We start from the raw sequence: 22,671 nt of genomic DNA on the forward strand, positions 1-22,671 counted from the left end.
CCAGCCAGTCCAGTCCAGCCAGTCCAGCTAGTCCAGCCAGCAAGTCCAGCCAGTCCATCTAGTCCAGCCAGCAAGTCCAGCCACCCAGCCAGTCTAGACTGGCTGGCTGGCTGAACTGGCTGGCTGCCTGGACTGGCTGGGTGGACTGGCTGGGTGGACTAGCTGGACTGGCAGGACTTGCTGGACTGGACTGGCTGTATTAGACTGGCTGGACTGGGTGGCTGGTCTGGTTGGACAACACTGGCTGGACTGGACTGGCTGGACTGGCTAGAGTGGACTGGCTGGTCTGGCTGGACTAGACTGGCTGGACTGGGCTGGCTTGGACTGGCCTGGATGGCTGGACTGGCTGGCCTAGACTGGCTGGACTCGCTGACTGGGCTGGCTAGATTAGACTTGCTGGACTGGCTGGCTGTTCTGGCTAGACTGGACTGGCTGGACTGGCCGGACTGGCTGGCTGGACTGGACTGGCTTGTCAGACTGGCCGGACTGGCTGGCTGGACTGGCTGGCTGGACTGGCTGGACTGGCTGGTTGGACTGGACTGGCTGGACTGGCTGGCTGGACTGGTCGGACCGGCAGGCTGGACTGGCTGGACTGGCCGGACTGGCTGGCTGGACTGGACTGGCTTGCCAGACTGGCCGGACTGGCTGGCTGGACTGGCTGGACTGGACTGGCTGGACTGGCTGGCTGGACTAGCTGGACTGGCTGGTTGGACTGGACTGGCTGGCTGGACTGGCTGGACTGGCCGGACTGGCTGGCTGGTCTGGCAGGACTGGACTGGCTGGACTGGACTGGCTGGACTGGTCGGACCGGCAGGCTGGACTGGCTGGCTGGACTGGCTGGACTGGCTGGTTGGACTGGCCGGACTGGCTGGCTGGTCTGGCAGGACTGGACTGGCTGGACTGGACTAGCTGGTCTGGCAGGACTGGACTGGCTGGACTGGCTGGCCGGACTGGCAGGACTGGACTGGCTGGACTGGCTGGCTGGACTGGCTGGACTACGAGGGAGGAGTCCCTGAAGAAGCTGTTGGATATCACAGAAATAGACACCCTCTCAGAAGCACGACGAGAAGAACAAAAGGACGATGCAAAGCTGGAACTTCATATATGTTTGGGCCCAGGGACAGATCAATGCAACATGATTTATATGTTTTTTTTTCCAATGCTCTCTGGAATCTTGGGACATTTGGGACTTAAATGAGGTCCTCAAAAGGGGGGAGGGAGTATTTTTTATTTTCATTTTTGTTACTGTATTTTGTTGTAGTATGCAGATTTATATGTTCAAATAAAAAATTTGTTCACAAACAATAGAAAAGAAAAGTCTGTCCTGTATTTTTTTCTGATACCTAAGAACCAGTGGCTCCGGGTCATACTGGCTGTGGAGAAGGAGGTTTTCCCCTTCTAGCTCAGGGACAGCGACCGTGTGACAGCCTGAGGCAAAGGGTTTATTAATTCCCCCGCTTCAGCCGGGATCTCTACACTCTTCCCGCAAGACTGAAGGGTATTTCCAGATGTACAGGTAGAGCCCTGCTCATTTTCCAAAAGCATTCATGGGATGGAAATCGTTTGGGTGCATTTTCTTTCCCCTCCAGAAATGCTCCCAAGAGCTGGACCGACTCCCACGTTGCGTTCTCAGGGTGTCCAAGCAGAGACTTGTGAGAAGATAGGAATCGGAGTTCCTGGCAAGTGATCTTGAGAGACCCCTCGGTGGTGGCCAGGTGGCAGGACGCCCTTCGCGGGGATGCTGCTCATTTCCTCAGCGTGGAGAGAGCAAGGGAAGCTTCTCGTCTCAGTTCCCCCTCAGAAGGTATCCCTGTGAAACATGCTGGCAGGCCTTGACCAGGCAGTGCAGTAATAAACCGCCTCGTCTTCCCCCTCAGCGTTATTGATCGTTAAAAGGCCCGTGTCCCCAAATTTGGAAGCCGTGAACCCATCCGGGAGCCCTTCTCCCCTGCTGTTGCAAACATCACACTGCACAAACCGAGGGGCCTGCCCAGGATTCTGTCAGATCCAGACAAAAGAGTCGTGCCAGTCCTCCCTGCTTCTGGTGCAGGGCAGTTTGACTCTTTGTCCCGGGGATACAGAGACCGATATCGGCCGAGTCAGCGCTGGCTGTGAATTGATGCCTTTAGAAGAGAAAAGAGGACAGAAATCTCCGTTACAGGAGCTCACACATAATGCACTGTTTGTGGGTGGCCCGTGGGATGAAATTGCACATAAAGTTAATTTTTCTCATCGTTACCAGCATAGCAATGGAGAAGTGCCAAGAACCCCAGAGCCCAGGCCATGGCGAGCTCTAGAAAGGAGTCTTCCTCTCTCTGAAGTAGAGGAAAGCCTGGATGGGGTGACCCCTCGTTCCCCTCCTTCTTTAAGTCACACCAAGCAGAATAAAGGGGCCTCCTTTACGCAAATCCTCTGACAGCCACTCCAGTCTCTGGCGCAAAGACCTCACATCATTTCCAATGCAAATGCAGCAGATCCAGGGTCTGCATGTCAGAATTTAAAACCAATGAGGAACGTTCAGGATGACCCTGAGCAATGGGGACCTCGTTCACCACGAAGAGGCTGATGCAGAAGTGGGCCCAGAGGAATCAAGGGTCCACCCTGTACGGTCGTTGGCCCGGAGCTATGCCCAATCCCGTCCTCGGGTCATGGGCAGGAGGAAAGAAGACCTTCTCTCTCCCCCCCTCTCTCTCCGGGAAGCCCGAAGGGCCAAAGACGTGCGTGTCCCCGAAAGAGAGCAAAGGATTCCAAAGGCCGTTCCAAACAGCCAGCAGGAGAAACGAGCAAAGGCTTCGCCTCCCCTCCTGACTTGCAAACTGAAAGCATGGATGGAGGGTGGCTTGATCTCTCCCTGAGCCCTTGTGGATTCACAACTGCACGGGACCAGAAGAGGCGAGGGATGCCATCCAGGAGCTGGTTTATCCTCCCACGTGAAACGAGACACCACTTTCCAACCATTCCTTGCCACGAAACAGTGAGATTCATCCCCACACCCCATCGTACTCAAAGAGGACTTGCCTGTCTGTTTGACTCATTCTTGAACTGTTTGACTCATTCTCCCATGCCAATGGCCCCTTGCTTTGTGGAGTGTTTAATGCACAAGACGGGGTGTTTCTCGTCCTTCTGAGGAATCACCTTGGCTTTTTCCGCTTGCAATGTGCGTTCAGGTGTGTGCGTACTGGCTGAATAAAAAAGTGCAATGGAGGTGTTCTGTGTGAAATGCACAAACTACAATAAGGGGGAAAATGTCTTATTTCTGCTTTGGGTGAGATCTCTCACAGGGACCCGAAAATCCTCCACATGGTTGTCTAGATGGGTCTCTAAGATGCTGCCTGGCTTGGGTGAGGGACCACGTTGTCCAGCTCTCTCTTCCCACAGCACCCAACCAAACATACCTGGACAGCCTAGATCAGGAAGTGACAAGGATTAAAAAAAACAAACAAGAACAACACTAGAGAGTCTTTCTTCTGGTTTTTAATTTTGATCTGGTTCCTTGGATCTTTCACGGCTTTATGAGAAAGTATGTAAATGTGGCAGGAGCGGTGGAATTCTCTCATCTCCTTCAGAAGACCGCCGCCCGACCCTTGCGTGCAAAATGAGTGTCTCGTTGATCATCTAGCAAGCAGCTTTGTCGAAAGTCAGGAGGAGGGACATCAGCTGCCAGTTATAACTTTGAAAGCATCTGGAAGTCTCCTTGTGTCCCTCGCGTGGAGAAGAGTGGGAGAGAAACTGAGTCAAGGAATAACTTGAGGGACCAAGATTGCACTTCAAACAGGGCCTGCAGAGCTGAGGCTAGGCCAAACCAAGTTGTCTTGTGAACTTTTGATGTTTGCATGAACGATCAGAAAAGACCAAGAAACAGCTACACTTCTTGCCTCCTTCCAAGTGGCAGGTGCCAATCTTTCAACCGTCTCAACAGACATTTTAATTGTTGTTGTCGGTTTTTCGGGCTCTTTGGCCGTGTTCTGAAGGTTCTTCTTCCGGACATTTCGCCAGTCTCTTTGGCCGGCATTTTCAGAGGACTGGAGTAGGAACTCTGTCCATGCTCTGACTGCATGAACATTTTAATGCTTTGAGTTGTCAGAAGAGCAGAATCACCACCCCCCTGAAGGCCAAGGGCAGAAGAACAGGGACCCACAAGGGGAGCAAGTATAGGAGGTAAAGGGCTGTAGTTCCTCACCGACCCAGGCTTGATTCTAGAGGAGAAAAGAAGAAACACACTCTCTCTTAAACAAACAAACAAACAAACAAACAAACAAACAAACAAACAAACAAACAAACAAACAAACACTGTTTGCCAGGAAGGAGGACATGACTTTATTCTCTAGATTTGTGAATTCACAAGTGTTTCCAGATCCTGAGAAGAAGCTGTACAGTGGCCGTATAGTGAGAGGTCCCTTCGAGGCATATATATTGACCAAGTGTCTTCCAGAAGAAGGACTAGGAAGGACCAGGAAAGAATTCCCCGTGATTTTGCTGAATAGAATCAGAGCAAATTCTTAATTCTGCACAAGCAGTTGAGTGGGCAGAGCAGAGAATCCCAGAGGTGTCCCAGAATCCTAGAATCATGAAGCGGGAAGGAGCCCAAAAGGGCCAGGAAAGCTAATCAAAGGGTATCTGCCAAGTGGTTGTCTACATTTCTCTTGAATGCCTCAGCATCTGTTGAGGTAATTAGTTCCCTTGCCATTCAACTCTAACGTTTAGGAAGCTTTTCCTGATATTAACCAGAGATCTGACTTCCTGTAACTGGAGTCTACTGTTGCCTGTCATGCAGTCAGGGATCAAAAAATATTAATAAAAATATTTAATGTTCTGGGCCCTGCGATGAGCCCATTTGCTCTCCAGGCACGGTTAGCTTCTCCTAGTTTCATATGGGCCTTTAATCATCATCCTCTGAGTACGATTCTGTAGCCAATTGTTTATCACCTGACAGTTGTTCTATCCAGCCTAAACCTTGTTAATTTGCTAATCAACATTCCTTCTGTTTATCAGAGATTATGCAATCAAAAATTGAGATTGGATTAATCTGATGTGCTTCTAGTTATTACTGTTTTTTTTTTTAAAGATGTTTGCATTGCAACCGCTTAATAATCTGTCCCAGAAATTTCCCTGAGATTGATGTCAGGCTGACTGGCCTGTAGATTCCTGGTCCCTCCTTTTTGCCCTTTTTGAAGAGAGGGATAACATTAGCCCTCCTCCAACCACCCATGATTTCAAGAAATAATGGATAGTGGTTCTGAGATGTATTCAGCCAATTCCTTCCGTACTCTTGGATGCAGTTCATCTGGCCCTGGGGATCTGAACTCATTCAAGGTAATCAGATAATTCCTTTAAAAGGACAAAGGTGATCCAACAGCTATAAATACTCAACTCCCAAACAAACTGCACCAGAGCACAGAGTGCTACTCTTGTCCTCTGAAGATGCTGGCCGTAGAGACTGGCGCAACGTTAAGAAGAACAACTTTCAGAACACGGCCAAAGATCCCAAAAAACACCACAAGAACCATTATTCCTTGACTGCTTATTAATCTCTTCCTCAGTCTCCTCAGTCTCATAGTATCAACCACATAAGTCAGGAATTGTCATAAGTCAGAAATATTTGACAGAATTTGTGAGGTGCAAGGCGTGTCTTGCTAGCAGTCCATCTTCCAGGAAGCTTAGCCCATCGTCCCAAAACCATAGTCCTTCACTCCAACACCACCTTCGTGGCCAATCGTTAACCCAGAGTATTTTAATTTCCGTTTCTGTTCCTCTTCTAAGTGCGAAAACTACCTGGGTTCCAAAAATGAACATTTTAATTCTTTGAGTTGTCAGAAATGTAGACCAGCAGCTCCCTCTGAAGGGGACTCTGACTGTTTTTTTAGAGGGAAAAAACCCCTTTTTCAGAACGGGGCTGAGGGGAGAGGCTCCGTGGGTGGTTTCCTGGCTGCCTGGCAGCACATCCGGGAACGCCAAGGGAATTGGGGGAATGTTCCATCAGAAACGTTCCCATGGAATGGGGAAATGTCCTGGGCACACCCTTACACCTTCTGGCGCTCCTCTTCTGCCTGGCCCTTTCAAGAGAGACACAGAGAGAGCGCAATGAAGGGAACTCTCAGCCACTGGATATGGAGAACAAAGGAGGTCATTCCCCCCACAGTTATTCCCAGTTATTTAGCCAAGAGAACACATGAAGGGCCTGCTGGGGTGGAACAAAGGGTCATCCTGTCCTGGCTGGTCTGGCTGGCTGCTTGGGTTGCCACAGTGGACCACCTGTTGCCCTGCTGAGGGAGCCCACAAGCAGAACAGAAGCAGAGCCCGCCCTGCTTCTAGTGAAGCGCATCAGAACTCCAAAGGAAACTGGCTTCCGATTGTGAAGGAAGAAAGATCTCCACCACGACTGGATGCCTCCATTTTTGCCATGAAGGAATAGCCCCGCAATCCTGCCCTCGGGTGCCTGTACTGTAGATTAAAGAAAACTTTGTCCAGGTTTCTGCCGATGATACCAATGGATGTCATCCCAGCTCCCGCCACCATTTTTAGTGCAGGAGAGTTTAGCCGTCTGTCGGAGGCTGGGAACAGACGGGCGGTCGAGACACATAGCACAGTCCGACGCCAGGCACATACCAAGCTGCGGGAGGAGGTGTCAACTTCTAGGGCAGGAGAGTTTAGCCATCTGTCCTGGGGACACAGTTTCAGAGGCCGACTGGGTCAGGGCATGGCCAGCCTGTGTGGCTTTGGGCAAGGGGCACAACGCCCGGATACTCTCAGAAGATGCGAAATGAAACCAATCCTGAGTAGTCCTCTAGCTAGAAAGCCCTGAAAAGGGTCAACATAAGTTTTTAAAAAATGGCTTCATGACACATTAATACAGTGGTGCCCAGCTTAACAATTACACTGCTCCACGAGGACTCCGCTTTACGATGAGGTTTTTGCAGTCGCTATTGCGATCGTAAAATGATGTTTAAATGGGGAGAAATTCAGTTTACGATGATTGGTTCCCTGCTTCAGGAACTGATTCTTCGCTAAACGACGGTTTTAAAACAGCTGATCGGCGGCTCTCAAAACGGCCACCCGCTGTGCAAAATGACTCCCTGCTGTGTTTAAGACAGATTCCTTGCTTAACAGGCACCGGAAAATGGCCGCCCTAAGGAGGATCTTCGCTGCACAATGAGGTATTTCACCCAGTGGAATGCACTGAACTGGGTTTCAATGCATTTCAATGGGTTTTTTAACTTTCGCTTGACGACAATTTCATTCTACAGCGATTTTGCTGGAACGAATTATCGTTGTCAAGCGAGGCACCACTGTACTATTATCATTAGACAGAGGGAAATGATTGGAGGGACATCTCCCCCTAGAGGACAAAGAGAAGAGGGCAGGCATCTCATGCCATATTTCACAAACACATTTGTCTGATTATTAATTGAGTTCAGTCCAACATGTCAGAGGCAGCTCCAGAGGCAGAGAAAGTGCATATGGTTTCTAAGGATGTGGACTTGCCCAAAAAAAGTTGCATCAAAATATAGCAGTTAGTCGCTAACGTGCTTGTTTTATTTTTAATTTTAATTTTTTTATAATTTTCTCTTAAATATATTATTACTTTTCCTTTGATATTTTGCCTAAAAAGCTTGCACAGACTAACATCGCAAAGCCCAGGATCCTGTTCATACTCTCAGGTACATGAAGGGAACACCAACGGTGAAAAGACGTGGGGACGAATAGGAAAATGAATCACAATATTCAAAGAATATCCCTGCTTCATCAGACATCTGTTGCCTCGTATTCTTGAGGTCCAGAATCCCTGACGAATACGAAGCATCGAATAGGACCCTTTTATATTTGTTTCTTCGTCTATCTCTATCTACCTCATTCTCCCGCAGATAAGCTGTTCCTCTCGGGGGGGGGGATAAGAAGAGGGATTTTCCCATCGGGCGGCTTCCTAAAGGCTGCCGGGAGGGATTCCCACCTTCCTGTTTACAAGGACGGGGGGGGGATCACTTTGCTCAGACATGGGGGATCACATTGCCCCTGCGGCATCCGGGGGGGGGGGGGAAGCCTGACCAAAAGAATTCTCCCCGCTGTCTTTGCAAACGACGGGTGTTTTGGGGGGGATGACTTCAGTCAGGCCTCCCCCATCTTTCTATGCTCAGGCAGGCAGGCAGGAGAAAGGCAAAGGACGAGGGACCCAAGCGATTCCCCCAACCCCACCGGCTTTCCAAAGACAGCAGGAGTGGGGGGGGGGATTGCTTGGGACCCACTTCCCTTGTCTTCCGGGCATAGAAAGAGGGGGGGAAGCCTGGTTCAAGCAGTCCCCCCATCCTGCTGTTTGGCACTGGGGTGGAATTGCCTCAGTCAGGACTCCCCGCGTGCCCCGGTGTTGCATCATCGTGCGCTATGAGCTGCTCTCATGAAGTGAACAGTCATCGTCTGCCTCGTCTTCTGCTTGAACGTTGGAGATGGTAAGGGTGGCCTTGTTGGCAGAGCTGTCAACGGAACCGGAGAATCGCTCTGGGGTCCCGGAGGCTCTAGCATGATGTTGATGTATTAGCCATATGGGGGCACCGACAGGCTTCTGTGGGTGCCAGGAGTTGTAGAAGCCGCTAACCCTCCCACTCCCTCTCCTGCAGGAGATCTGGACTAGAGATAGGGATGAAGAAGAAAGAAAGGGTGATTCGTTGTGAACTATAATTTGTCAAGGCTGGCAAATAACAAATAGGAATTTATAATTTTTTTTCCAAATACAAATTGATGAATTGATTTTTAAATTTATCCTTAATTTAAGATGCTATAAAATATCCATTAGGAAGCTGGAGATGCCAAATTTTCAGGGAAGCCTCCACTTCCTCTCCCCTACAAGTCCTGCAAGTTCAGGGAAGTTTGGGTTTCGGACGTCCGGTTTATATACTCACAAAGAAGCCCACCCAGACATAGAAGAACGCTGGTTCTTTTTCCATTTGGTGTATAGGAGTAACCGTTGAACTAGACGTTTTGAATCTGTGATGAATAAAATGTTGAAGCCGTTGCACCTCCCACTTGAGCTGAAGCAGGAAATCGTTCAGTGTGGCAGGTGTGCCTCTGATTGTCCTTTTTGGTCATTCATGTGGATATCAAACCTGACCAGGTAACCTAATCTAACAAAACCTAGTTCTGCTTTGTCAATCAATCAATCAATCAATCAATCAATCAATCAATCAATCAATCAATCAATCAATCAATCAATCAATCAATCAATCAATCAATCAATCAATCAATCAATCAATCAACTATTCACTCACTCCATTAGTCAACCAACAGCCAATCAATCACCCAAAAAGTCCCTTTTCTTGTCTGTGACCAATATTGAATAAATGCACATGACATAAAGCAGAATGTTACCAAATAGAATACTCGCTGGTGAGTGTTTCGCCCTTTACATAGGGAGCTTTAATAAGGGAGATTATTAATTAGAAGTTTAAGAAGCCAATTCCTTCGCAGATTTTTCATGCAGCAGCAGAAATTTCTGCAACATTCAGATCTGAAAAAAAGAAGAAAATGTAAAGTGCATCAGATTGTCTTGCAATTTCCATTTTAATTTTTTTTCTATATCACAATTAAAAAAAGACACTATGTTAGAAGAGGAGAAATCAGTTCAACTTTCCAGAATGGCAGGGACATTGTTTTGATCAGAAAGGTTATCATCCCTACCTCACCCCACCTGGAACTGCCGACAGAGATGGGCCAAGGTGAAGGTTCGGTGGTGGTTTGGAAGTAAGAAAGCTTCTGTCCTTTGAAGGGGAACATATTCTCTTGCAGAATCACCAGTAAGGACCTTTCAGGTCTGTTGGCGTATTTCTGCATCCTCTTGGGTAGAACGGAGGCCAGTCTCATTTAAATCCAGACATTATCGCAGGTCCCTTTATTCCATATCTGTTTTCCAAAATGTGTCAACGTTGTGCGGGAAATGTTGCATATTCAGGGATGTGGAGAATAGTCATAAAACCTCATTTTCTCAGCAATGTTGGGCTTCTTACAATGATTATTTCAGTGCCCCAACACAGCTTGCATCCAACACAAGAGCTGGGCTTGGAGATCCACCTAGAGAACTTTCAGTGTTATGCAAGCACCATAAGTTGGGCTTGGAAAGACACGAACAACCCACACAGCCACTTCAATGGGATGTGTATTACAAGTAGAGAAGGGGACGCACTGCCAAAACGGTGGTTTGTCTTGGTTTGTGGTTTGTCAAGATTGATGAACTGTGAAGGAAAGCAGGAGGAAAGTGAGCCCTCCTCATTGATAGAAGGTGTTGGGATATGTTTCTACGCTTAAGCAAAAGTTTTTCTTGTGTCCATGAGTGATTACTGTACTTTACAACACCACTGAATTTACCGAGCTGGCCTCGCTACAAGAAGGGTCAAAAGAGGAAAAGGGAAGCAGTGGGAGTGGGGCGACTGAGGTGAAAGAAATCTTAATGGAGGAGGAAGGGAAGATACAGGAGATGAAGGGAAGGACAGAAATTTGTCTGTTGGAAGAAGGAGAGAAAAGAAAGTGAGAGGAGCTAAAATGTCTGTATGGGATGAGAGTATAAAAGATCAAGGAGAGAGGAGATTTGTTAGTAGGTTCGAGGACGAGGGAAGGAAAAGGAACGAGGAGAGACAGAAGGGATTTACAGATGCGAATTACGAGAGAACACGTGGGCTTCTCAGAGTCTCCCCTAATCTGAAGATTGGAGGGCTGTTACCAGATCCAGAGCTAAAGAAAGATGGAGAGACGGTATACGAGACGCAGGAATGGACGGTGATTGTTTTCCCGTGGGGACAAAGACGAGGCAGGAAAGTGGTCAGACCAGATCAGACTTACAACATCACAGATCAGCTGTTTTCTATGATTCAAGAAAAGTGAATTGTGAAAATCCATTGGGAGGTGTTTTTTAAAAATCAGAGATAAATTTGGTGTCTAAGACAGAAAGGTACACGTATATTTTTCAGTGTATTGATGAATCCAGAGTTCTTATTTAAGACAATTTTATCTCAATACAGTATTATCTCTGCTACCAAGACATTTGCTTAGCTGAAACCCAAAACCAGGACTATTCTGGGACTGAGCATTCTGCGCTCAATTGCTGTTGTATGTGTGTTTCCCCTCGACCAATCAGAACAATGCTGGTTCACTATAGGGTGGATCACAGAGGCTCCGCCTCCAGAAATAGCTTTGACAGAAATATGGGCAACGGCAGAGTCACATTCAGCATTGAGAGATTTGCCCTGTTCTGCTTCGTTCCCCCTCTCTTCGGGCATCATGTCCTGGGTTCCCCTTCTTAGCCTGCTCTTAGCCATGTGGTCCACAGGTGAGAACCTGCTCCTCGCCTTCTGAGGTTGTTGTTCAGGTGAGTCTCCCTGAAAGGGGCAAGGGAAGCCTTAACCACCTCTCTCCTCCTTCCTTTCCAGGTGCAAACTCTCAATTCACAGTCTCTCAGCCACCGTCAGCCTCAGTGTCACCTGGGAACACGGCGAAACTCTCCTGTGCTCTGAGCAGCAGTGGCTATGATGTATATTGGTACCAGCAGAAGCCTGGGAGTGCCCCCCGATACCTATTATATTATAGCTCAGAGTCCAGCAAAGGTCAAGGCTCGGGGGTCCCCTCTCGCTTCTCTGGCTCCAAAGACTCCTCAGGCAAAATCGGCTACTTGACCATCTCTGGGGCCCTGGCAGAAGACGAGGCTGTCTATTACTGTGCTGTGTGGCACAGCGGTGCTTGTCACGGTGTGACAGTCTAATGGGGAGGCAAGACAAAAACCTCCTCTTTCAGTCTCTCAAGCAGAATGAGGACAGCAAATGTCAGCATGCAAGCAGAGTCTCCGTTTCCTGTATGAAGCAATGTCCAGTTCACTCCTTGAGCTTCACATGCAGGGATACGATAAATACAGGTCTTTTGTGTGTTTATTATTAATATTATTATAATTATAATGGATTCCAATGCTTTCACAGCTACACACCTGTTTGGGTTATGCCTTTATCATAGCTGCATAATGCTTTTGTGGTGTTTCACAACCCAAAAAGTGTATAAAATTCAGCCTTTTTCTTTCTCTATCTTCCCAAGGAACCTGTTCTGAGGCAACTGTAACTCAGCCTGCCCCTGTCCCTGTGGCTCCGGGACAAGGAGTGAGTCTCTCCTGCACCAGAACCAGTCGTGGTCGCTGGAAGAACTTCATTTGGCTTCAGCAGAAACCCGGAGAGGCCCCTCGCTTTGTCCTCTCTCCTGTTTGCAGCCGGGGAGAAGGGAACCGCGATCGGTTCACGGCTTCCCAGTCAGAGGGCGCCAGTCTTTCACCACGACTAACGCTGAGGCTGGAGATGAGGCAGATTCGTACTGTGCTGCTTGGCATGGCTGTGGCGCTGTGCCTCATGGGGGTGCAACTGAGTGGGAACCGGAGACTAAAACCTCTCGAGAAAGAGACGGAGAAACGGGACAACTGCTCCAGGATCTGTGGTTTCCACCTAATGACTCCACCACTTGATTTTCCTTGGGTTGTCCTGTAATTGAGCTTCATTCGTGTATTGTTGATTATGACAAGGTGAAACCGGTGCATTAGATCAAATATATCACCTCTTAAACTAGAAATGGACTGAAAAGCCACGGGCAAGGGGTTGTGGTGGAATAAAACCGGCAATTGCATGCACAGATAGGGATTCAAATGTGCACCTTAACTATCATGACAAATTTCAGTATCAAAAAAATACAGTGGACCCTCTACTTACGGAATTAATCCGTATTGGAATGGTGGCTGCAGGTCGAAAAGTCTGTAAGTCGAGTCTCCATTGACCTACAGTGCATTGAAAACCAATTAATCCCATAACTGGCCGTTTTTGTTCTATTTTTATCCATTTTCTTTTCTTTTCTTTTCTTTTTTTTTTTTTTTTTTTGGTCTGTAGGTTGATTCTCTAGCTGCAAGTCGAATCTAAATTTTGCAGCCAGAGAAGTCTGTAACTCGAAAAGTCTGTAAGTCGAGCCGTCTGTAAGTCGAGGGTCCACTGGAACAATCCTTCTTTCATAATTGGTAAATCTGTTGTTGGCTTCCTTCACAACCCACAATATTTCCACACCTCTCTTTGTGAAATGTTGGCCAGGGTCACATGCGCAGAGCCAGCCGTTCTGTCTTTGAGTTGGGCCACTGTTGTTATGATTCTTAAAATTTAACTATCAAAAGATGCCATATGTGTTCCTCCCCTGCCTGTGCAGAGCTATGAGAACTGGAATCTTGTTCTGTAACTTCATGCTACAGAATCAGTTCCTTGTCCTTTATGGACGTTCTTCTGCCACTGTCAGCGACTGCAGCAATAAATATGCTCTTTACTCCTCCTATTTCTTCAGTGTTTTTACTAGATCATCATGAGAGCCGTGTAGGCATCGTAGATCAAACTCATCCCATCCCGTTTCTAAATGAACAAAAAAGCCACGGGGAAGGACGTGTGTCCTGGAATGAAACAGGAATTCATTTACTGAAGATTCCTTGAGTCTGTAAGAATTCAGATTCACGCCTTCAGCTTGACGAAATACATGTTCTATAAGAAAAACATTGTCACTGTTCCCTTCATTCCTAGACATTGTGTTTTTGGTTTTATCCACAACTTCCAATTTTTTCCACAGTTTTGTTTCTGAAACATCATCTGCGATGAGAAGCCTGTGCAAGGCCGGCTCTTCCACCTTTGAGCTCCCAGGCGCTGGGTGGCTCTTGCTACGGTTCTTGGCATTCCGCGATCCCCGATGCCAGAGATGATCCTTGCCTTCCTGTGGAGAATGGAGAGAATGGGGAGGGTAGGCAGTACAATCACAGGGAGTTCTTCCCTGGTCCCTCCTAGTCGTTCCTGTGGAGACGTCAGCCACTTGATACATTAAAAAAGAAACCTTGAAGAATCTCTCTCTCTCTTTCTCTCTCTTTCTCTCTCTCTCTCTCTCTCTCTCTCTCTCTTTCTCTTTCTCTCTCTCTCTCTCTAAGGGCAACTTACAACTTCTTGCCAAGATCTGGAAATGTTTGTGAATTCACAAATCTGGAAAAAATCAAGTCCTCCTTACAAGAAAACAATGTTTTTAAGAGGGAGCGTGCTACTGGTTTTTCTCATCCAAAATCAAAGCCTTATCATTTCGGACGTAGCCCCAGGAAATGTTCCTCTCTCCGTCTCTCTTTCATTTCAGATATTCCCCACCAACGTCTTCCCAGACAGAAGCTCTGTTTGCCAACAATGCATGTTTCGTCCTCGCCTTCATTTTCTATATCAAGCATCCTGGTGGATTTGAGGACTCTCACAGGGACTGAGGGATTTTCTTTGCCCTCCTCGTCCGCAGTGAGGAGAGGAGCCTGGAAAGGTCCCTTGAGCATCTTTTGGCATCTTATGCTCCTTGCTCCATGGAGGTCCCAGTTCTGCAGCCTTTGGCCTTTAGGGGGAACTGCTGGTCTACCTTTCAGGTGATGAAAAGAATTCAAAGGATCACTGAGAATGTTACAGGTTGGATTGACACCTGCCACTCGAAGGCAAAGGACGAAAATGTCCAGAACTGAATGTAGTCCTGGTTTCTCTTGGCCCTTTCATGCAGACGTCAAATGTAACATGACCACCTGCCCTAGTCTGGCTTTACTCAATCTGATCCAACCTAACCTAAACTTTTTGTGCTCAGTCAATCGATGAATAAGTTTTTTGGGGGGGTCAATGACCCTTATGCAAAGAATGAAAGTTACAGAAAATCTGTCCTTCCTCCACCTTTCATGCACATTCAACCCCAGGGGAAGAGCGGCAGTTTCAATAGAAAGCACATGTCTTTTCTAGCAGGAGGTTTTTGTCCCAGTTCCCCCTTCGTTTGTATCACCGTGAGCTGCGTTGCTGTCCCACACCTGGCAGTAATAAACTGCCTCGTCTCCTGCTTGGGCCCTGGCAATGCTTAGCCTGGCCGTGTTGCCAGAGTTGGTGCCAGAGAATCGGTCCGAGATCCCATCGGGTCTGCTATCATCATTGTATATGATGAGGACTGGAGCCTTCCCCGGTTTCTGCTGGTACCACTGCACATACTTGCCCCCAATGTTGTTTCCTGAACAGGAGATTTGGGCATTTCCTCCCAGCGACACAGAGGTGGAGGGTGGCTGGGTCAGCACATACTGCCCAGAGGAACCTGGAAGGGAAAAGGAATGGCTTAGGATGAAGCAAAGTTCCACCTGTGAATGGAATCAAGCAAGAGCACATTCCTACATGATACCTGAGGGATAAGAGAGGAAGGTGAGCAGGATGGGAGCCCAGAGCATGATGAGAACAGAGGTGACCCGTCTTTCCCAATTGCAGAGAGTTTTCTGACGCAGACCTTCCTGGCCCTTCTTAAACCTGGTAGAGGATGTGACGCAGCCCAACATGCAAATGATGCCCTCTTCTTTGAACCACCAAGAAATTTGCATGAAATGTGTAGGGTGGCCCTGCGGTCTGCTTTTTAGGAGATAGTTCTCTCCTTCAAGATCTGCTTGTATGTGAAGGCCTATCTAGTCTAAGTCTGCCCAAAGTATAGAGGACCATAAGAAGGGAAGGTAGCAACCCTGACGTTGTCCCTCATCCACTCGGGGATAGCAGAGGGTGCAGGTGGGCACACCGGTTGCTTGGGCTGGCCTACGGTCCTCCCAACTGTCCTGAGATGAACCATACTGCCGCCTACCGACCAGGGGTTCAAATCCCTGCTCTCTGCTTCCTGGAAGAGAAAGTCAGAAAGTATATGGGGAATAAGGTGGTCCTGCCTCCAACCTGTGCCACTCCTTGTGGCTTCTGCGGCTTCAGGCCATCTCTGCCCTTCCAGAGGACCACCAGAAAGATGGAGCGGGGAAGGGTTTTGCTGTGAGAACCCTGGGAACTGACTTGAGGACACCTAATTACATTGGGCTGGATCTATACATGGGGCCGTGCACCAGATTTGGAAAAATGCCAAAGTGCGAATCAGAGGTGGACTCTTTCGGTCAACCTGCTGGGACATCGGAGCAACTGTTCCTGTTTTCAGGGTTTGTAAAGAAGGAGTACAAACCAACCGATTAACAATGAATGTATTGCTTTTCTGATCAAATGTAAGACAAAATGGACTTCATTGAACGCTTCAAAATAATGCTTTGAAGGAACAGCAACTCACACTTTTTCTGTCCTCTCCAATAGTGGCTTCATCTGATTTGTGTGTTATGTGGGCGCTCACACCTCTTAGGCATGAGAAGGAGCTCTTTGGAAGTGATTGTGAATCAAGGGAACATCATCAGTCATAGCCATGAAGGGAACTTGTGCAGAAACAGATATAGAACCAAGAATCCTGAAAAAGGGCTGTGCTTCGACTTGACATCATCCCACGGTTTGGAATGAAGAGGCATGGAGATGTTTGGTACCTCGCCTGCAATTCAACAGATCCAGCCGCTGCAAGGGTGTCTTGGCATCACAAGGACACAACATTCAAGCATTCGTATCCCCCGAGGGGTTCAATACGGAGGTTTTTGTCTTACTTCCCCATTAGACTGTCACACCGTGATACCCATTGTACCCTGCAGCGCAGTAATAAATGGCCTCGTCCTCTGCCAGGGCCCCAGAAATGGTCAAGTAGCCAATGCTACCGGAGGAGTCTTTGGAGCCAGAGAAGCGAGAGGGGACCCCAGAGCCCTGACCTTTGTTGGACTCTGAGCTATAATATAATAGGTATTGGGGGGCATTCCCAGGCTTCTGCTGGTACCAGGATATGGTTCTGTCATTCCTACTGATGGTACAGGAGAGTTTCACGGTGTTCCCAAGTGATACTGAGGCCGACGGTGGTTGAGTTACTGTCAGCTGAGAGTTTGCACCTGGAAAGGAAAAAAATGGGAGAAATGAGGGGGTCCCTTTTGGAACATCAGCGACACTCACCTTTGCAGGCGTTTTTAGAAGGCGCACGGCCTGCTCTCACCTGTGCACCACATCGCAAACAGGAGGCTCACAAGGGGAACCCAGAACATCTTGGAAAGCCTTTGAGCTCCTGAATGTGACTTTGGTGACAAGAACTCTCTGAACACTGATCCTGCATACCGTGGTCTCCCTTATCTCCGTCCCGGTTGTGGAGGCGGAGCAATTGGGCCCCTCCCTCTTCTTCGCTTTCATCTGATTGGCTGGAGGATCACATGCGTGGCTGAGCATGAAATTTTCCCTTCTGTGCTGCTGGATGATACATCATTTTGGACACCTTCCTCTTTGGACTTGGCAAAGATCATCCCACACTTTGGAATTCAGTAAAGTTGGAAGGATGATCAATGTGGGCTCATAGCTCTTGGACAAGAAACACAAATTCTAAAGCTCTGCACTAAAGGTTTGGTTTCTCTCTCTCTCTCTCTCTCTCTCTCTCTGCTTGATGATTTCTCAGTGTAGTTTGCAGAACACATCTTATATATTTCTTTTTCCTAAAAATCAACAGATCATTTGAATAGACTACTTAAGTAAATGAGCAACAGTAGCTGGAAAACAGGCAGGTCTCACACTAGGACCAGCTGTAGCAATGTTCTACCTTTATTTTGCTACACTATATTGTAGCTTCTGAAGGCTTCTTATGATGATCAAGATCTCTAGAGATCTCTGGAACCTGGAAGGGTTGACAGGACAGTTTTAATTCTCCTGAAGTGGCCACACTATGGCTGCAACTGATGACATCGCGAAAGCAACAGGATTCTGGCCAGTATCCATCCATCCATCCATCCATCCATCCATCCATCCATCCATCCATCCATCCATCCATCCATCCACCAAGACAAGAAAAGCATACAAGCCTTTCATCCAAACTTCCAAACTCACCCCTTCTAATAACCATGGGGTCTTCTCATCTTCCTGATCTCCTGGCACTACATGGAGGTTATCAGTTGCTATTTCTCATGCTTCACTACCACACTCTAGTGGCTCTTTGATGCAAACACCATCCTCTAGAGTTTTTCCTTGCCTTGACGGTGTTCAAGAAGGCATCTACACAACCTTCCGAGATGAAAGTCTCTAGACTCTTTCACACCCATTCTTATCAATAGCACAAAGCTGACCAGCAGTTGTATAGGAACAAAACCACAGAGGTGAGAGTAGGCTTTGTGTAAAGTTGTTAGAGCTTTCTGACCGACAGGAAGAGCGTAGGATCCCAGGGGCTTGCTCTAATATCCTGGTGCTAGTGAACTAACAGTCAGTTATGTCTGTTGCACACATGCACAAATGTACCAATGATTGTGCAAGGGTTAACCCAACAACCACTTGCATGCATGGAAGGTCCTGTTTAAACCAATGGCAGAACTTTGGAAAGGACAAGATGAAGACCGGCAAAGCCCCATTGGAGTCCTCCCTCCACTGAACTGTTAAGCTCTGCCAAAAAGCAACAGGAGACTAGCCTGGGTTCTCACTGGAGCATTTGGGGTTTAGGGAATTCCCAGGCTTTTGCTCATTTCAGGAAACATGGTAGCCATGGATCCTGTCCTCTGGCACCAGAACCATCCCAGCACACAGAACCTGCACAGAGTTTGCTGTGATGTCCTGGCTGAGCCAGGGCGGGGCGGCCAAGAATGAGAAGGAGGAGGTGGAAAAGAGAGATCTTGACACACTCATCCTGCTCATCCTTTGCTGTTCCCTTGTTTGTAGCTTTGGGGAAGAGTTTAATCCGCTCCAGGCTGAGCATCACATCCCTCGGGATCTGACAGTGGAAGCCCAGAATACAGACATCAGCCTCACCAATGGAACAAAAGGAAGCAAAATCCTCAGTCAAGACAACGGGGGGGGGGGGGGGGTTTGAAGGCAGAGGTTCATGTCTTACTTGCCAATTAGGCTAAAGTTTCTGCACGGTAATAATCACCCTTCTTCTCTTCCAGGGCACTAGAGATGGTCAAATGCTTGATTACCCCTCAGGTATTTTTTGAACCAAAGAAACAAGAGGGGACCCCGGAGTTTTGGTGCTTATTAGTATCTCTGAATGATCCTGTAATGGAATCAGGGGCCATTTCCAGGCTTCTGCTGATACCAAGGCACAAGCAATGTCACTGATGTTCAAAGCACCCGAGAATTTCACAGTGTTCACAAGTGGCCCTGCGACAGACACCCTGTGGCCACCCTGTGATCTCAGTGTTTGCACCTGGAAAGGCAACAGGAGAGAAACGGCAATGGTCCTCTTGCACAACAGGGACGCTCACCTTGGCTGCAGTTCTGGAAGGCACCTGGCCTGCTCTCACCTGTGCACCACATTGCTAACAGGAGACGGACAAGGGGCCCCCCAGAAGTTGGTCAGCAGATGTGTGTCTCCAGGGAGAGGAAAAGAAAGAGAACAAGAGAAAACTGACAACACTGGGGCTCCATCCAGTTTTGCCCACTTCTATACCCATCTCCTTGGTGGGGAGGGGGGGCATCCATTCCAATATGAATCAGATCGCACCAGACTGGTCTACGAAATCACCCGGGCATTTATGCATAAAGTGCCTTCTACCCTGGAGGAGCAGGACTCAGAATTCAGAATCATTCATAAGAATATTATTGTCATGATCAGCTTCCTCTAAAGGAGAACTTGACTGGTTGGACAGAGATTAATTAGAAGTCTGGGCCCCCTCATGAAGCTGGGTTGAGTCCTAGGTGACCTCAGCTAAGGCATGCAACAAACTTCCTCTTACAAGTCTGCCCTAAAAAGATACTTACTCAACCTTAGGAAAAATCAATAAGAAATTACACATGAGCTTTGTAGTCCTTAGACCCACTTGGCTCAATAAGGTAGAACTCAGTAGCTTACTGTGGCCTTGCTTCCCTCTCAGGGTATTGCTGAGACAGCTTCACTGCTCAAGAGACCAAAATATTTATCATTATTATTTTTATTGAAAAGATATACCGTAGATTTACAGAATAAAGTCAGTTTGATGCAAAAGCATAGCATATTACTGTTTTCAAGGCTTGATACAAAATAGAAATGAAGCAATAATTCCCTTTAATTACAATAGCTCTAAAAATCCCTAAAAATCTCTAAAAGCTTTCTTAGGGTAGGCAAAAGGCATAAAGTCCCCCTTCCTTTCTTCCTTGTCTCCCTCCATCTCCCTCAGTCCTTTACCTGCACTGGGCAGCAGGCAAACAGACCTAGAAAAATGATGATGGAAAAAGTAGACCAAAAATTGTAGAACAAAAGAAAGAATCTCTGCACATAGTAAAAGTTCCTTTTTCAAGCCTCTGGGAACCACCCTTCTCCTCCGTCACTCAAGCTGTCATCGCGGCATAAGGGTATGGAAACAGTCCATCCTTCTCTTCCCATGAGAAACAGGTGTTGTTTTTCTCAGTCCATTGCCTCTACGCCACACCAAGTGTCTGGTCTTCTTATCCTTTATACACAGAACCAATATGGAATCCATATTAACCAGAAGGTGAGCACATCACATTTGACAACACATACAAATGTGACTCATACAAGTAAGCAGAAAAAAGACACAGCGCAGGTCCTTGGAGAAGCACAAAGGCCGCTTGTAACCCTGCTAAAACATTGGGTTGAGTAACATCCATCACCATCTTTAAATTTGATAGCACTTGAAAAGTAGTCATATATGGGAGGGGCAGGATCTGTTCTGATCATCCCAGAGTGCAGGACATCCAACAATGGGCTCAAGTTACAGGAAGCCAGAATTTCAGTTGAATATCAGGGGGAAAAAACTGTTAGAGCAGACCGACAATGGAACCAAACACCTTGAGAGGGGGTGAGTGCTCCAACACCAGAGGAAATCAAGAGAAATTTAGACACCCACTCGCCAAACATCCTTTCATATGGATTCCTGCATCGAGCAGCGGGCTGGACTGTATGACCTTATAGGCCTTTCCAAGTTCATGATTCTTTAATCCTATGATCCTGGCTGGGTTGGCTGGGCTATGCTGGTTGGGCTAGGCTGGCTGGGCTGGGTTGGCTGGGCTGACTGGCTGGCAGGGAGGCAGGGAGGCAGGCTGGACTGGCTGGGCTAGGCTGTTTTGGCTGTCTGTCTGGGCTGGCTAGCAAACTGGGCTGTCTGGCTGGGCAGTCCAGCTGTCTGGGCTAGGCTGGCTGGCTGGCTGAACTGGGCTGGCTGAGCTGGCTGGCGGGACTGGGCTGGCCGGGCTTTCTGGCTGGCTACCTGCACCGCCTGGCAGGGCTGTTCTGGACTGGTGGGCTGGGCTGACTGGCTGCTGTGGCTAGCTGTGCTGCGCTGTGCTCAATGTGCTGGGCTAGGCTGGCTGGGCTTGCAGGCTGGCTATGCTGGCTGGGCTAGGCCGGCTGAGCTGGCTGGCTGGGCTATGCTGGCTGGGCTAGGCTGGCTGGGCTGGGCTAGCATGGCTGGCAGGCTGAGCTGGCTGGCTGGGCTAGGCTGGCTGGCTGGGCTAGGCTGGCTGGGCTAGGCTGGCTGGGTTGGCAGGCTGAGCTGGCTGGCTGGGCTAGGCTGGCTGGGCTGGGCTAGGCTGGTTGGGCTAGGCTGGCTGGGCTGGCAGGCAGGCAGGCTGGCTGGGCTGGGCTGGGTGGGCTAGGCTGTTTTGGCTGTCTGTCTGGGCTGGCTAGCTAACTGGGCTGTCTGGCTGGGCAGTCCAGCTGTCTGGGCTGTCTGTCTGGGCTAGGCTGGCTGGCTGGCAGGACTGGACTGACTGTCGGGGTGGTCTGGGCTGACTGGGCTGGCAGGCTGCTCTGGCTGGTCTGTTGACTGGTTTGGCTGGCAGCCTGGCTGAGCTGGGCTGGCTGGCTGGACTGGACATGGAGGGGGGGGTTTCCTTTCCGCATTGCTTTCCATAACCAGAGCCCAGTTGCTCAAGAGGGTCCACATCCTGGAAATCCTGGAAATAAAAGAGAAGCATGAAGCAGAGGACATTCAGACCCTCTCCCAGAAGCCTACTTCTCTCTGGAGTCGGGGAGCTCCCCCCCTTGTGCTCTTCCCCCAGTAGCTCCCTTTCCTAGGGGAAAGCCACGCACTGCCTTTTCCTTCTTACCTTCTACGCATGGCTTTGCAGTGAGGAAAGGGCCTCTGCACAAACCCCATCAGGGAGCTGGCGGGGCTGGAAGGAAAGCAGGTCTAACTTACCCAACTGAAGGCATCCTCTTCCAGCCTCCTTGGGTGAGGGACCTGCAGGAGACTAGGAGAAAAAGCCCACCCAAGAGGTGAGAATAGGACATCGGAAGGGGTCTCCTGGTCGGGGGAGCCCTCTCCCACCCAGCAGGACAGCAGTGGCCGGCCTCCTCCCGAGGGGCTCCTCCCGATCCTCCTGCCAAAGGTAGACTCCCTCTGAATAGAGAGGCTCCCTTTCCTTCTTGCGAGATCTGCCCTGCCAGCTGGGACGAGGTTGGCCAAGGGCCAGCCCTCTTTCCCGGGAGGGAGGTAGAAAGATGGGCAGAAGGTGTTGGATGCGTGCAAGACAAATCGAGCCCCTCCTCTTGCTCTGGAGTCTGGGGGTGTCTCTGAACCGAAATAAGCCACCCATTCCGGTCTCTTCGTCTGACTCACTTTTCCGCTGATATTAACGTGGAACCCAAGCTGCTCCGTGGGGTCAGGGGAGGTTGGACTGCCAAGGAATCCTGTCCATGAAAGAGAGGCATGAAATGGAGGACATTCCGACCCTGCGCCAGAAGGCCAAATCCCTCTGGAGTCAGGGAGGTCCCCCCCTTTCCCTCTTCCCCCAGGAGCCCCCTTTCCCAGGGCAAAGCCACTCGCTGCCCTCCTTACCGAGGAGATCTTCA

General features: G+C 48.8%; 2 protein-coding genes across 3 annotated transcripts in view; both read left to right on the forward strand.

The window, feature by feature from the left end:
• The window catches only part of LOC140702712 (immunoglobulin lambda-1 light chain), a 245,965-nt gene that overhangs the window by 23,570 nt on the left and 199,724 nt on the right, over nucleotides 1-22,671 (forward strand). The window lies entirely within an intron of this gene.
• The window catches only part of LOC110070135 (immunoglobulin lambda-1 light chain-like), a 261,296-nt gene that overhangs the window by 20,248 nt on the left and 218,377 nt on the right, over nucleotides 1-22,671 (forward strand). The gene's annotated exons all lie outside the window — the stretch shown is intronic.

The sequence above is a fragment of the Pogona vitticeps genome, chromosome 14 (assembly GCF_051106095.1).
Source record: "Pogona vitticeps strain Pit_001003342236 chromosome 14, PviZW2.1, whole genome shotgun sequence".
Taxonomy (NCBI): domain Eukaryota; kingdom Metazoa; phylum Chordata; class Lepidosauria; order Squamata; family Agamidae; genus Pogona; species Pogona vitticeps.